Source organism: Orycteropus afer, unplaced genomic scaffold (genome assembly GCF_000298275.1).
Source record: "Orycteropus afer afer isolate SDZICR_OR568_19922 unplaced genomic scaffold, OryAfe1.0 scaffold00588, whole genome shotgun sequence".
NCBI classification, from domain to species: domain Eukaryota; kingdom Metazoa; phylum Chordata; class Mammalia; order Tubulidentata; family Orycteropodidae; genus Orycteropus; species Orycteropus afer.
Genome location: NW_006922175.1, coordinates 1,116,307 through 1,131,059, shown reverse-complemented (window position 1 = coordinate 1,131,059; position 14,753 = coordinate 1,116,307). Strand labels below are relative to the sequence as shown.

Sequence of the window (14,753 nt, the reverse complement as noted above, 5' to 3'; positions counted from 1 at the left end):
ATAATAATTTTAAAACAGACAAAAATAAACAAACTAAAAAAAAAAAAAAAGGGAAAAAAAAATCTGGGCAGGGCTGGGCAGGGCACCCAGGCTCCATCCAAGCACACAGACTGGGATGGAATTCCCCCCACCCCAGAAGGTAAGTAGGAGTGAGGGATGGCCACAAGAATATCACACCTTTCTAGTCATTGGCATCCGGAATGTCCTTGTGGTTTGCAGCAAGTGGAGCCTACTCTTAAGTCCCTGGAATCTGGTGGAACACTGTCCCTTTAAATATCCAAAATGGTCAAACTGCTTGTAAACATTCAACATGGCTGCACCCTCCAGACAGGCAAAAGTCCACAACTCAGCCCACCTTCCTCTTCTCTGCTTCCCATTTTATTCACCAGCCACCAGAGTAGTCTTCTGTGTAGTCCCTGGCTAGCAGGGCTGACTATTAGGTTAATTCTTAGGTCCTAACACCACTTGGCAATATCCAAGCTGTCTGTGCCTTCAGGATTGCTACCAGACCACAGCTCCATGTGTTGTTGTTGTTATGTTCTATTGAGTTGGACCTGACTCATAGCGACCACTCCTTGGGCTTCTGAGGTGGTATTACTATGGAAGTAGATTGCCCAACCTTCCTTCTCAGAAGTGGCTGGTGGGTTTGAACCACCAGCCTTCTGGTTAGCAGTCAAGCGCCTTAGGCACTGCTCTATCCGAGCTCCCAATATCTCCTTTTTTGGTGTTTTCATGAAAATTCTTCTACTAGTTGGGATTTAGTACACTTCTATATCCTTCCCTTCAGAGCTCAGGGCTCCAGCATTATCTTCTGAGTCTGTGTAAATTGGTTCACCCTTCCTTTTTTGAAGAGGGTCTGTGCAGTCTCTCTGCCTATTCCACCATCTTACTGGAACTCCCCTTAAAATTTAATTCTTATGTGCATCAAAATATTATTCTAAAACAGTAATAAGAGAACCTACAAATAGTGAAAAAGATATCTGGCAATGACATATCTGACAAGGGACTTATCTTTAAAATGTATAGAAAACTTCAACATCTCAACAACCAAAAGACAAATAATCCAATTAAAAAATAAGCAGAGTACATGAACAGATACTTCACCAAAGAAGATATTCAGGTGGCCAACAAGCACTGAAGAAATCCTCACTATTACTAGCCATTGGAGAAATGTAAATCAAAACAATAAGGAGATATCTCACCACAGCAATAATAGCAAAGTTCAACAAGACAGAAACAACAAATGCTGACAATGTTGTGGAGAGACTGGGACTCTCATACACTGTTGGTGGGACTGTAAAATGTTGCAACCATTGTGGAAAACAGTATCACACTTCCTTAAAAATTGGAAATACAAAATACCTTTTAATAAAGTAATCCCACTACCAGGTATATATCATAAAGAAATGAGAGTTGGGACATGAATAGACGTATGCACACCCATGGCTATTGCAGTACTAATCATAACAGCAAAGAAAGGGAAACAACATCCTTTAACAGATGAATGGATAGATAAACTATGATACATACACAGAATGAAATACTAAAAGGTTAGTGAATAATGAAGAATTCATGAAACACCTCATAGCATGGATGATGAACCTGGAGGACATTATATTGAGCGAAATAAGTCAATTACAAAAGGACAAATATTGTGAGTCCACTATCACAAAATGTCAAGGAAAGGTTTACCCATTTTAAAGCTTCTGTATACTAACTTGGGAGCACTCGTAGCATAGTGCCTAAGGCACTTGACTGCTAACCAGAAGGCTGGTGGTTCAAACCCACCAGCCACTCCTCGGAAGGAAGATGTGGCAATCTACTTCCATAGTGATACTGCCTCAGAAACCCAAAGAAGGGTCACTAGGAGTTGGGTCTGACTCACCAGCACATAACAGCAACAACATATACTGACTTAAATATATATCTCTCAGATCAATTTCTTTATCTCTGAAGTATTATTGTCAAAAAAGAAAGAATATGATTGTTTTGTAGAGTTTCGCAGCAATCTTTTTCCCCACAAAATGAAACAGTTACATCACCTAGGCTACTCAATATGGAGTCTTGAATTATACATGCCAAATGATGGGTTCCCTATTCCATATCTCTTTCTTCACTAGAGATCAGAGTATGGTGGTTGTAGTGGGTGCTGTTTTGTACCTCCTAGCTATACCTTCATATCAGAAACTCTGGTGGCACCAATTACTTGAAATGTTGGCATCTGAGACTTTTTCTAGGAAATGTTCTTGTCTGAAGGGAGCGACACTATCAACACACTGTCCTCCTTCTCCTTCTAATAGCCCACATCTAATTACTGTCAATTACAAATTGATACAGAGGAACATAAGGTCTAGAAACTCTTTCTCTCATTTTGCAATATCTCTGAAGGAATAACCCAATTCAGGAATGTTCTGTGGAATTGGTTAAAATCTTTGCTGCAATTCCGTAACAGTTAACATTCTTTCTCTACTGATTCTTCCTTTTATCAGTCCCTGACAGATATTGTTCCCAAACTACTTCATGTTAAACTAGCGGCGTGGAAATCTGTATCTTGTACTCAGTTTCCTGGAAAATCTCACATAAAAAAACATTTGAGGCAGGCATGGACAAGGATGTAGGCTGTAAAAATGGAGCTGGATAGCCTGCTACTCAGCTGCAATAAAGACTCTGGTCAGTAGCTGTAGGTAGAGTATGAATAATCCCCATTTGGTAAAATAGTGCAACTATTAAAATATTTTGCCATTTGGAAACTAGGGTGGATACTCGTGGAAGAGAATGTATTGGTGCATACAATATCACAGACATTTAAGAGGTTTAATGGGATTAGAATTCATAAGAATAATGGAATGAGATGGCTTTTGCAAAGTTCCATTGATGCATTGGAAAAGACAGAGTCTAGGTGAATGATCATCAGTTTAAAGACAAAACTGATGCTTACAAGCATCTTTACAGCATAGAAAAAGTCTCTCATTCCCTGTAGGTGAAGAGGAAAAAAAAAAAAAAAGATCATTAAGCATGGGACTTAATTATAAGGGTAAAAGAGTTCCTGTTGTTGTTGTTATGTGCCATCGAGTCGGACCTGACTCATAGCGACCCCTCCTTGGCTTTCCGTGGCAGTATCACTACAGAAGTAGATAGCTCCATCTTCCTTCCAAGGAGTGGCTGGTGGATTTGAACTGCCAGCCTTCTGGTTAGCAGTCAAGTGCCTTAGGCACTATGCTACCAGAGCTCCTACAGTATTCCTAAGAAGGTTGAATTTTCAACCCTCACAAGCCTGCTGTGCCAAATTTAAGGCTCCAGTTGGTAATGTAAATTTAACACTTAGTTGAGACTCTATGTTGATACATTTGGAAATTATGGAGTCCAGATTCCCCTGGAATCCTCTTGAACTCCAGAAGAAGTCACTGTACACTTTTCTGAAGATTACAGAGATCTTATGCAACCCAATTGCCCTGGGCTTTAGCCATACCTAGATAGAAGTGTCTGCCAGTTTGTTAAACTGTGGTGGCTTGTGTGTTTCTTGTGATACTATGCCATCAGTATTTCAAATACCAACAGCATCATTCACAGTGGTCAGGTTTCTGTGGACCTTCCAGAACAAGGCAGATTAGGAAGAGGTACTTGGAGATCCACTTCCAAAAAACTGACCAGTGAAAACATTATGGATAGCAGCAGAATACTTTCTGGTTACAGTGCTGAGAGATGAGCTCCTTAAGTTAAGAGACAGTCAAAATATGACTGGGGAAGTGATGCCTCCTGAAAATAGAGTTGACCTTTATGATGTGGACAGAGTAAATATGCCATGAATGACAAATTGAAGAGGAACAGCATCCCATTTATTGTCAAAAAACATTAGCAGATCTGTCTGGCAGTACAAAGATGTCAGTGACAGGAAATTATCCATATGCCTGAAAGGAAGACCAGTTAACACAATTATTGTTCAGATTTATGCACCAATCACTAGTAACAAAGATGAAGAAATTGATGATTTTTACCAATTCAACCCAGATTCAGAACAGGACATGGAATGAGGGTTATCATTGCTGATATCAAATGGATCTTTGATGTAAACAGAAAATACCAGAAAGATGTATACTTGTGTTTTATAGACTATGCAAAGACATAAGACTGCATGGATCATAACGAATGTGATAACATTGAGAATGGGAATTCCAGAACACTTAATTGTGCTCATGTGAAACCTGTGCATAGATCAAATTAATAAAACATAAAATCAAAAAGCATTGATAATAATGGTGATTAGGATGTGAAAATTGGAAACAAATATGGGTCAGTGTTTAGAATATATGGCCTTGCTGACAGAAACAATGCCAGATATCTCATGAAAGAATTTTGAAAGACCAATGACTTATTCATTAGATTTTTTTTTTTTTTTTCAACAACATAAATTGCTACTATATACATGGACTTCACCAGAAGGAATACACAGGAAATAAATCTACTACATGTGTGGAAATAGATAATGGAAAAGCTCAATATAATCAGTAAGAACAAGGCTGTGGGTCAACTGCAAGTGGAACTTGCTCATATACAAGTTCAAGAACTTGAAGCTGAAGAAAATGAAATAATCCCTTGAGATACAAAGTGCAACCATCAGTATATCCTACTTGAATTTAGAGACCATTTTAAGAATAGATTTAAGAGATGGAACTCTAATAAACAAGAAAAAAAAGAAAACAAGATGTGGAAAAACAAGGATATTATACATGAAGAAAGCAAAAAGTCATTAAAATGCAGGATAAAAAGAAAACACCAAAATGGATATCAGAGCAGACTCTAACACTTTCTCTTGAATGTAGGGTAGCTAAAGCAAACAGAAGAAATGATGAAGTCAAAGAGCAGACCAGAAGATTTCATATAATGATTAATGAAGAAAGAGTACAGGGTTATAATGAAAAGTGCAAAGACCTGGAGTTAGAAAACCTAAGGGAAAAACTCTGGTGGCTCAGTGCCTAAGGCATTTGACTATTAACCACAAGGTTGGTGGTTCAAACCCACCACCTGCTCTGCAGAAGGAACAAGAGGCAATCTACTTCTGTAAAGATTTACTGCCTTGGAAACTCAATGGGAGTCGATATGAGTCACCATTGACTTGATGGCAGTGGTTTGGTGGAGTTTTTGGTTTTTCTTTTTGGTTTCCATGAGAAAAATGGAACAACATAGGAAGCACCAAACAAAGATGGAAGGAACACAGAGTGTGACTGTACCAAAAATAATTGATTGATGTTCAACCATTCCAGGAAGAGCATGTGATCAAGAACTGATATTACTGAAGGAAGAAATATAAGCTGCAATGAAGGTATTGGCCAGAAGAAAAGCTCCACGAATTGACGGAATACTGATTGCAATGTTTCAGTAAAGTGATGCAAGTAAACCAATGCAACCCTGAAAACATTCACTTGTCTATGACAAGAAATTTGGAAGAGAGCTATCTAGTCAACCAACTGGAAGAGAGCCACATACATGACCATTCCAAAGAAAAGTGTTATACTGAAAGGTGGAACTTGTCAAAAAATATTGTTAATAAAAATTAAAAAAAAAAAAAAAAAAACAGGCAAAAGAGCCCCACTGTCGTTGAGTTGGATCTGACTCATAGTAACCCCTCCTAGGGTTTCTGAGGCAGTATTACTAGAGAAGTAGATTGTCCAAACTTCCTTAAAGGAGTGTCTGATGGGTTTGAACGACCAGTGTTCTGGTTAGCAGTCAAATTTGTTAAGCACTACATCACCAGAGCTCCCATATCATTAATATGACAGGCAATTAAAATTTTGATGAAAATAATTTTAAATAAAACAGCTTTATCAGGGAACTGCCAGAAATTCAAGCCAGATTCAGAAGAGGATATGGAATGAGGGTTATCATTGCTGATATCAAATGGATCTTTGCTGAAAACAGAAAATACCAGACAGATGTATACCTGTGTTTTATAGACTATGCAAAGGCATTGGACTGCATGGATCATAATCAATATTGACAACATTGAGAATGAGAATTCTAGAACACATAATTGTGATTATGTGAAACCTGTGCATAGATCAAGAAGTAATTGTTCGAACAGAATAGAAGATACTACGTGATTTAAAATCAGGAAAGTTGTGTGTCAGGGTTGAATACTTTTACCATATTCATTCAATCTGTATGCTGAGCAAATAATCCAAGAAACTGGACTTTATAAAGAGGAATGTGCCATCTGCATTGGAGAAAGAGTTGTTAGCAATCTGAGATATTCAGGTGACAAAACCTTGCTGGCTGAATGTGAAGAGGACTCGAAGCATTTGCTGATGAAGAACAAAGACTACAGTCTTCAGTATAGATTACACATTAGCATAAAGAAAACAACGATATCACAAGTGGATCAGTCAGAAACAAGATGATACATAGAGAAAATAAAGAAGTTGTCAACAATTACATTTTACTTGGATCCACAATCAATGATCCAATGATCATGGAAGAACCAGTTAAGAAACTAAATGACATATTTCATTGTGCAAATCTGCTATAAAGGACCTCTCAAAAGTTTTAAAAAGCAAAGGCATCACACTAAGGTGTGCCCTGTATAACTCATTTTATTTTCAATGCCTCATATGCATGGAAAAGCTGGACAATGAACAATAAAAACCAAGGAAGAACTGATGTCTTTGAATTGTGATGTTGGTAAAGAGTATTGTTGAATATAACATGGACTACCAGAAGAATGAACAAATTTGTCTTGGAGGAATTACAGCCAGTATGCTCCTTAGAAGCAAGTTTTGAGATTTTGTCTCACTTTGGATAAGTTATTAGGAGGGACAAGTCCTTAGAGGAGGACACCATGTTTGGTAGTCAGTGAAAAAGAGGAAGACTTGCAATTAGATGGATTAACACAATGGCTGCAACAATGGGCTCATACTTAGCAATTATTGTGAAGATGACACAGGTCTGGGCAATATTTTGTTCTGTTGTACTGCAGTAGCTATGAGTTGAAACTGACCCCATGCCACCTAACAACAACATATGTATTTTATCACCATAGTCTTAGGTATGAAGAAAATTAAGCGTGCACTGAGAATGTGTAATACATTTGTAATAAAAACAAATTCTCTTCAGGTTGTGGGCTATTTTTATCACACTATATAGTAAACATAATGCACTTTGGTGGCACAGTGGATAAGACATTTGACTGCTAAACAGAAGGTAGATGGTTCAAACCCACCAACTCCTCTGTGGGAGAAAGATGAGGCAATCTACTTCTGTACAGATTTACAGCCTTGGAAACCCAGTGGGGGTTACTCTGAGTTGGAATCAACTCGATGGCACTGTTCTTCTTTTTTCTATTTGGTATATAGTAAAGAGAGTTTATATATCTGCAACTGTCTGTAAAGTTCTGAGGGAAGAGATTGTGCATTGTTTCCCATTCTGAAATAAATACAGAGGATAATATTTTGAGCCTTGAATATTTTTGAATTAATGGCAACCTAATCTTGCAAACCAAACTGAGAGCACATGTCAGTAATTCATGAAACATTTATTGCCTGCAGACAGTGTTAAGCTCTGTTCTAGTTCTTGAAGATTCTCACTGCATACTAAGTCATAATTACAGAAATATAAGAATAGAATTATTTTCTTACATATAATATGCATTTTCATAAATGAATGCATTATTTTCTTAATTTTTCCAGATTTCCATGAGAGTATGATGAAATGTACTTTAGTTTTATACAGTCATGGATCTATAATAAAATATGAAACAGAATTAAATATATAAAGATCTAATGCATCTTTAAAAAATAAAGCAAATTGTGAATAATTAAAAATGTAGAAACAAATATACACTGAAAAATATATTAATAGTAGCAAGAAAATTTACTTTGCATTTAATTTTATTGAATTACATATATGTGCGCTTTTGAATAATTCATAGATTATATTCACATTTGCAAAATATACATGTCCTCAAAAATATTGTTCTAGGTTTTTTTTTCAATCTGGCTAACTGGTAGGAAAAAAAAAGAGGACAGATTTTATTAGATGAGTATTGGATTCATTTACACAAAAAAAAGGGAAATTTAAAGTCTTATAATATAAAAAAGTCTTATAATGTAAAATTTAAAGTCTTATAATGTAATGGCCTGTGCCACAATCACCTTCTGGCCTTTGTCTGACTGATGATACTGAGCTTCTCCATTACCTCTTTCCACAGATGTAGTTGATTAGATTCCTGCTAATTCCATATGGTGAGGTCCATGTGTATAGGTGCCGTTTATGTTGTTGAAAAAGGTATTTTCAATGAATAAGTTATTGTTCTTGGAAAATTCTATCATGTGGTCTCAGGGATCATTTCTATCACCAATGCCATATTTCCAACTACAGTTACTTCTTCATTTCTAACTTTTGCATTCTAATCATCAGCAATTATCAGTGCATCTTGAGTGCATGTTTGGTCTATTTGAGAGTACAGATGTTGGTAAAAATCTTGAATTTTTTTCATATTTTACTGTAGTATTTATTTAATATTCATTACATATTATAAAATTCATCTCTATTCAAGTAAAGGCAAAGAGAGCTATGTTTCTGCTACAAATGTAATTTGGCAATTATATGAAAGAGCCAATATGAACTTAAAATGGTTTGAAAATTAATTTCCTCCCACATGGAATGATGTGAATCATAAGTTGAAAGATATTAGAAATGAATTTCAGTCTAACCTCTAATCCAGGGTCTCTCAACAATGCTAATTTGACATTTCTCTGCTGAGTAATTATTTGTTGTTGGGAACTGTCCTGTACACTCTAGAATGATTAGCAATATATGATTTCTATCCACTAGATGCCAGTGGCAACCCACTCTCATGACACACGCATTTGTAACAACTAAAAATATGGTGCCTGTAGTGGGTAAAACATCCCTAGAACAGAATTATTGCTCTAAACTTTCATCTCAGGCAAGACATCTGGAAGTGAAAGATATTAGATTAGTTAAATTAGATTAGTTCTGAAATTTGGACACAGAGAGGTGCACAAGAGGTACAGACAACAAAGATAAACCCTTTTACATACACAATACCACATTATCAGTGACAGCAAGCATCAACCAATGTACAAATATATGGATAGACAGGCTGAATGATTAGGTATGTCTAGGCAAAAGGGAATATATCCTTGACCATATATAGGATTGGCAGATGATATCTCTACATGTGCATTTCTATGTGCTGCATTCAAGAATGTCCATATATATAATAGAACTAACAAGGGACAAAGATATGATAACTTTTTAGCTACAGCCATTCACCCTGAAGGAGTGAGTAGTTTGACCTGTGGGCTTGGGACCATGGTTGCAAGGGATACCAAGCTCAATTGGTGTACTACACAAAAACACTGCTCTACATCCTACTTTGGAGAGTAGTGACTGGGGTCTTAAAAGCTTGCAGGCAGCCATCTGATGCAACAATGGTCTCTCCTCATTCAGAGCAAAGAAGAATGAAGCAAACCAAAGACACGTGGAAACAATTAGTCCAAGGGAGTAGTGGACCATGAGAACCTCAGCCTATTTGACCATGACACCAGAAGAACTAGATGGTGCCTGGTTTCCACTGTCAACCACTTATAACAAAATCAGTGCAGGAGTTCCTGAATGGAGTGGGAGAACAACGTGGATCTAAGCTCAAAATCATGAAGAAGACCAGGTTTACTTGTCTGATAGAGCCTGGTGACACTGTGAGACTATAGTCCATAGTTACCTTTCAGGTCTGGAATTGAACTCACTCCCATGACTTCCAGCCAAATAGTAGACAGGCATATAGGGTGAACATTTGGATCAGGTGCATACACTTCTTTGAATCATCAATCATGGGAGAGCATAAGGGCAGTATTTGCACAGGGAGATAGGTCAGGGGGCAGCAATGCATAGGAAATAAGGACACAGGGAAGAGGTATCTACTTGGAGGAAGGGGGAAGAGAGCTGTTACACTGTGGGGAACTGCAGTCAATGTCATGAAACAAAATGAGAATGAATGAACTGCTGTATGAAAAATGAATTTGCTTTGTAAACTTTCACTCAAATCAGAATAAAAAATTTTAAAACTTAAAAAAAAAAAATTGGACTAGTAGATATAGTTAAAAACTTTACCAGTGTAAGATTACATACTTTCAGCTTACCAATCATATAAAAACAAAGAAAGTAGTTTATGGAAATAAAGCAGTCCCATGAATAGGGGACTTTAATCATCCTTTCTCTTTCCTTAAAAGTTTTATTTTTTTAATAGATGCTAAAGAAAGAAAAGATGATAGGTAGAGAGAGAATCACACACACACACACACACACACACACAAATTAAAACTTGAAATGCTAACAAGAAATATCCCTGTTGAAACTATTTGAAAATGTTATGTTAATGCTAAATATAATCTGAAATATATAGAAGAAGAAAAACTGGTCAACCGATTAGCTCATTTTAAAATAAAATAAGATTATACTAACTAATATTGATGTTAGTATAAATATCATGATAATGTTGGCAAAACTAAAGTACAGCTAGATGCCTACTTTCTACAAAAAATATGAAGAATTGTGTCTTAGTAATCTAGTCCTGCTGTAACAAAAGATATTACAAGTGGGTGCCTTTGAAGAACAGAAATTTTAAGAAATATTTTCTTAAATTCATGAGATTAAAAGTCCAAATCAGGGTTTTGACTGTGTCAGTTCTTTCTGTAGGCCTCACTCCTATTTTCTGGAAGCTGTCAGCAATTTCTTCCCTTGTAGACAATCCTCCCATGGCATCTGTCTTCTCCCTGTGTGTATTTATCTGTGTCTGCAATTTTTATAGGACACCAATTAGAAGTCATTAGGTTTAAGAGTCACAATATTCTGTTCAATCATCATCATAAAAGAAAACACCTATTACAGAATAATATTTGCAGGTACAGGGGTTAGGATTTCAACCTGTTTTGGGAGGGTTATAATTCAATCTATGACAGATTGGAATGACTTTCCTAATGACATGTAGCAGAGTAATCCTGATTGGGAAATATAGTTGGCACTAGTTAGTTTATTTTTGGGGGGTAGATGATAAAGTAGGATTCATAAATGAGGACTCACTCTCTGGACCTTGCTAGCAAACGATTAAGATAAAATTGTCCCATTAGACAGTGTTAATCTACGATGCTGGGAGCTCTGGTAGCATAGTGCCTAAAGCACTTGACTGCTAACCAGAAGGCTGGCGGTTCAAACCCACCAGCCACTCCTCAGAAGAAAGATGGGGCAATCTATTTATATAGTGATACTGCCTCAGAAACCCAAAGAGGGGTCTCTATGAGTCGGGTCCAACTCGACGGCACATAACAACAACAACAGTCTAAGATGCTAAGAAAGTACGTACTTTAAAGTTCATCCCAATGGGGAGATTTGGCTAGAGAACAGAGGAAAATGCTTAACAGTAGAGAATCCAGGCTTGAAACCACTGATATATTCAGGGAAGAACATGAGTCAGAAGTAAGAAAGCAAATTTGAATAATGGCTTATGAAAAGAGAAAGATCAAATTCAAACCCAGAGTAGTAAAAGGAAGAAATTCAAAACTCTAAAATGACACAAAACCTTTATGGAAGTGGTTCTCAGACTTTGTTGTTGTTGTTGTTATGTGCCGTTGAGTCAGTCCCGACTCATAGCGACCTCTCCTTGGGTTTCTGAGGCAGTATCACTACGGAAGGAAGTAGGATTGCCCAACCTTCCTCCCGAGGAGTGGCTGGTGGGTTTGAACCGCCAGCCTTCTGGTTAGCAGTCAAGTGCTTTAGCAGACTTTAGTGTGATTCAAATTATGTGGAGGTTTGTTGAAACATAGATTTTTGTTCCCCACCCAAGGATTTCTAATTTGATAGGTCTTGAGGTAGGACCTGAGTGCCTTTATAACAAGCTCTCCAGTGATGCTGATGTAGCTGATTCAGGGAACATGTTTTGTCTTACGGGATCTTATGATGGTATAATTGAAAAATATATGGAAAATATAACTAGAAAGCAATGCACCTTCCATAATTCAAGTAGACATCCTATAAAATAAACACCACCAATTGTTGAAGAGGCAGTGCAGAGAAAGGAGATAAAAATAACGAACCAGAAATTTGAAAGGGGACTATATACAAATATTGGCTTCATGATCAATATTTGTCATGACCATGAAATGAAGCTTACCATGGTCTCCAAGGGCTATTAAACCAGGTCTGTACTCTGGAAGGCTCTGAAAGTAAAGATAAATGAAGAGGAAAAGTATAGAGCAGTTAGTCATAGATCCTGGGGAGTAAATTTACACTGTGACAGAATAGGATGCACTAATGAGAATGAGGGGAAAAAAAAAAAAAAAACAAACCCTCTAAGGACCAGGATAACACTTGGTCTCTCATCACCTGGATCATTGCCTCTGTGAATAACTGCCTCCTTTGACATGAGACAAGAAAAACTAGATGGTGCCTAGCAACCATTACTCAACATTTTGGTCAAAGATTACATACAATAATCCTGATCAAAAGGAACAAAATGTATAACAGAATTCCAAATTTTCATAGACTCACCACTTTTTTGTGCCATGGAAGGTAGATGAACCACTGAAATTATTGCCCTGAGTTAACCTTAATACTTTAAATGAGAAATATGCCCTGAGGTCTTCTTAAACCTGAACAATACTTTAGTTTAACTAATGAAATAAAAAGTCTGCTTTGAGCATTATTCTCTTTTAAGAACTAACTATATGGGATCAAATTGACAACAGCAACTCAAAAGATCAGATAGGAAATTTAGGGGACAGTGAGATTATTTCGATGAGTGAAGAACAACTCAGAAAAAGGATGATGATGGTTGCACAACTTAAAGAATATAATCAATGGCACTAAATTGTACATGTAGAAACTGTTGAGTGGGTGTTTAGCTGAGTATATTCTCTACAACAAAATCAATAAAATTTAAAGAAAAAATTAGGCAAAATAATTATTGTCAATATAATCATAATAAGACTTCTTTTGTTTTGTAGTACACATACATTTAATCAACAGTCACCTAAATAATAAAGAATAACTTAAAATGTACTATTACACGGATTAATTTAAAAAAAAAAAATTGATTAAAATCATGAAAGTTGCCACTAATCCATCAGGTACCGGGACATAGCAAATTATTTTGAATATATGATTAAGTTAAATTTTAGATGTTACTATGGCAAGAGCCTCACAATGGAGTGACACAGTGGCTGAAATGATGGGCTCAAACAGGGATTGTGAGAATGGTACAGCACCAGGCAGTGTTTCTTTCTGTTGTACATAGGATCACTATGAATCAGAGCAGACTCAAAGGCACCGAACAAGAACAGCATGGCAAGAGGCACACTGTTCTCAGAGATACCACTTAACCTTACTGTCTTGCTAATAGATGGTTCTTCTATTATCAAGAAGATGATACCCTTTTTCAGTCTTCCACTGCTAAAATAAATAAATAAATAAAAGTTCAAAGAGACTTTTTACTCTGGAATGACCAGTAACAAACAATATGCTGCAAGCTTTTTCTCCATCTAAAAGACAGAAATGCTAAATTTTATTATTATTTCAACATGCCATGATAATTTTCAATTATTATGAAAAAATGACCTTAGTTTAAATCCCATCTCCTATTCCCCTAAGGCAATAAAATAATGCAGAAAAACATCAGAGGAGCTGAGTTAAATCTAGGTCATGAGAAGAACATATAGTTATTTTCATGACTGTAGCCTCAAGATAATTCTCTAGAAATGCCACAATAAATATATCATATATTCTTTTATATGCTGTATTTTTATGGTGCCTTATTAATGAAACATGAATTGTTAAGTGCATATATCAATAATTAGGGACTGAATTCATATTATAGCATGTCTGATGGTAACTAATATAGTTGCTTTTATATAGCTACATTAATGTACATATTTTAATATGTCCCTCTCTCCTTCATATTGAAGAGTGATATAGTTTATACGTAGTATATGCATTGTTAAGTTTTATGACTTAGATAATATGAGAATATCAAGGGGAAAAATAGATTCAAGATCATTAGCAATGTCAAACCAAATTGGAGAAAGCACTTTAAAGTTTCATAAAACTAATGATTTCTCAATAGGCCTAAGGCTTTAATAGGTAGGAAGTGGTTTGCAGTCTTCAATCTCATTAAAAAATACCTGGGAAATGGTCCATTCAAGCAAGTTAAAAGAAAAATTCCTTGAGGCTCACAATACCCTTAACTTAGAAATGGATATCTTGAAAGAAAACAGGACTTTACAGGATAAGATTGCTTTCATCTTGATAGCTTCAATCGTTTCTCGATTTATCATGATGTTGCTTATTGGCCCAGTTGTGAGTATTTTTGTGTTTTTCATATTTAGCTGTTATTCATACTGAAGACTGTAGTCATTGATCTTCAGTAAATGCATCAAGTCTCCTCCACTTTCAGCAAGCAAAGTTGTGCCATCCGCATGTTGCAGATTGTTTATGAGTCTTCCTCCAATCCAAATGTTGTATTGTTCTTCATATAATCCAGCTTCTAGGATTATTTTCTTCTAGGATTGAGTAAGTATGGTGAAAGGATACACATATTTCCTGATTTCAAATCATGAAGTATCACCTAGTTCTATTTGAATTATTGCCTATTGTCTTTGTACAAGTTCCTCATGAGCACAGTTAAGTGTTATGAAATTCCCATTCTCTGTAATGTTATCAATAGTTTGTTATGATCCACACAGTTG

The 14,753-nt window shown here is 36.3% G+C and overlaps 1 protein-coding gene across 1 annotated transcript in view; it reads right to left on the bottom strand.

Annotated features, from left to right (window-relative positions):
• The window catches only part of LOC103210321 (protein eyes shut homolog), a gene marked incomplete at its 3' end in the record, with an annotated part of 1,289,761 nt that overhangs the window by 526,891 nt on the left and 748,117 nt on the right, over positions 1 to 14,753 (bottom strand). The gene's annotated exons all lie outside the window — the stretch shown is intronic.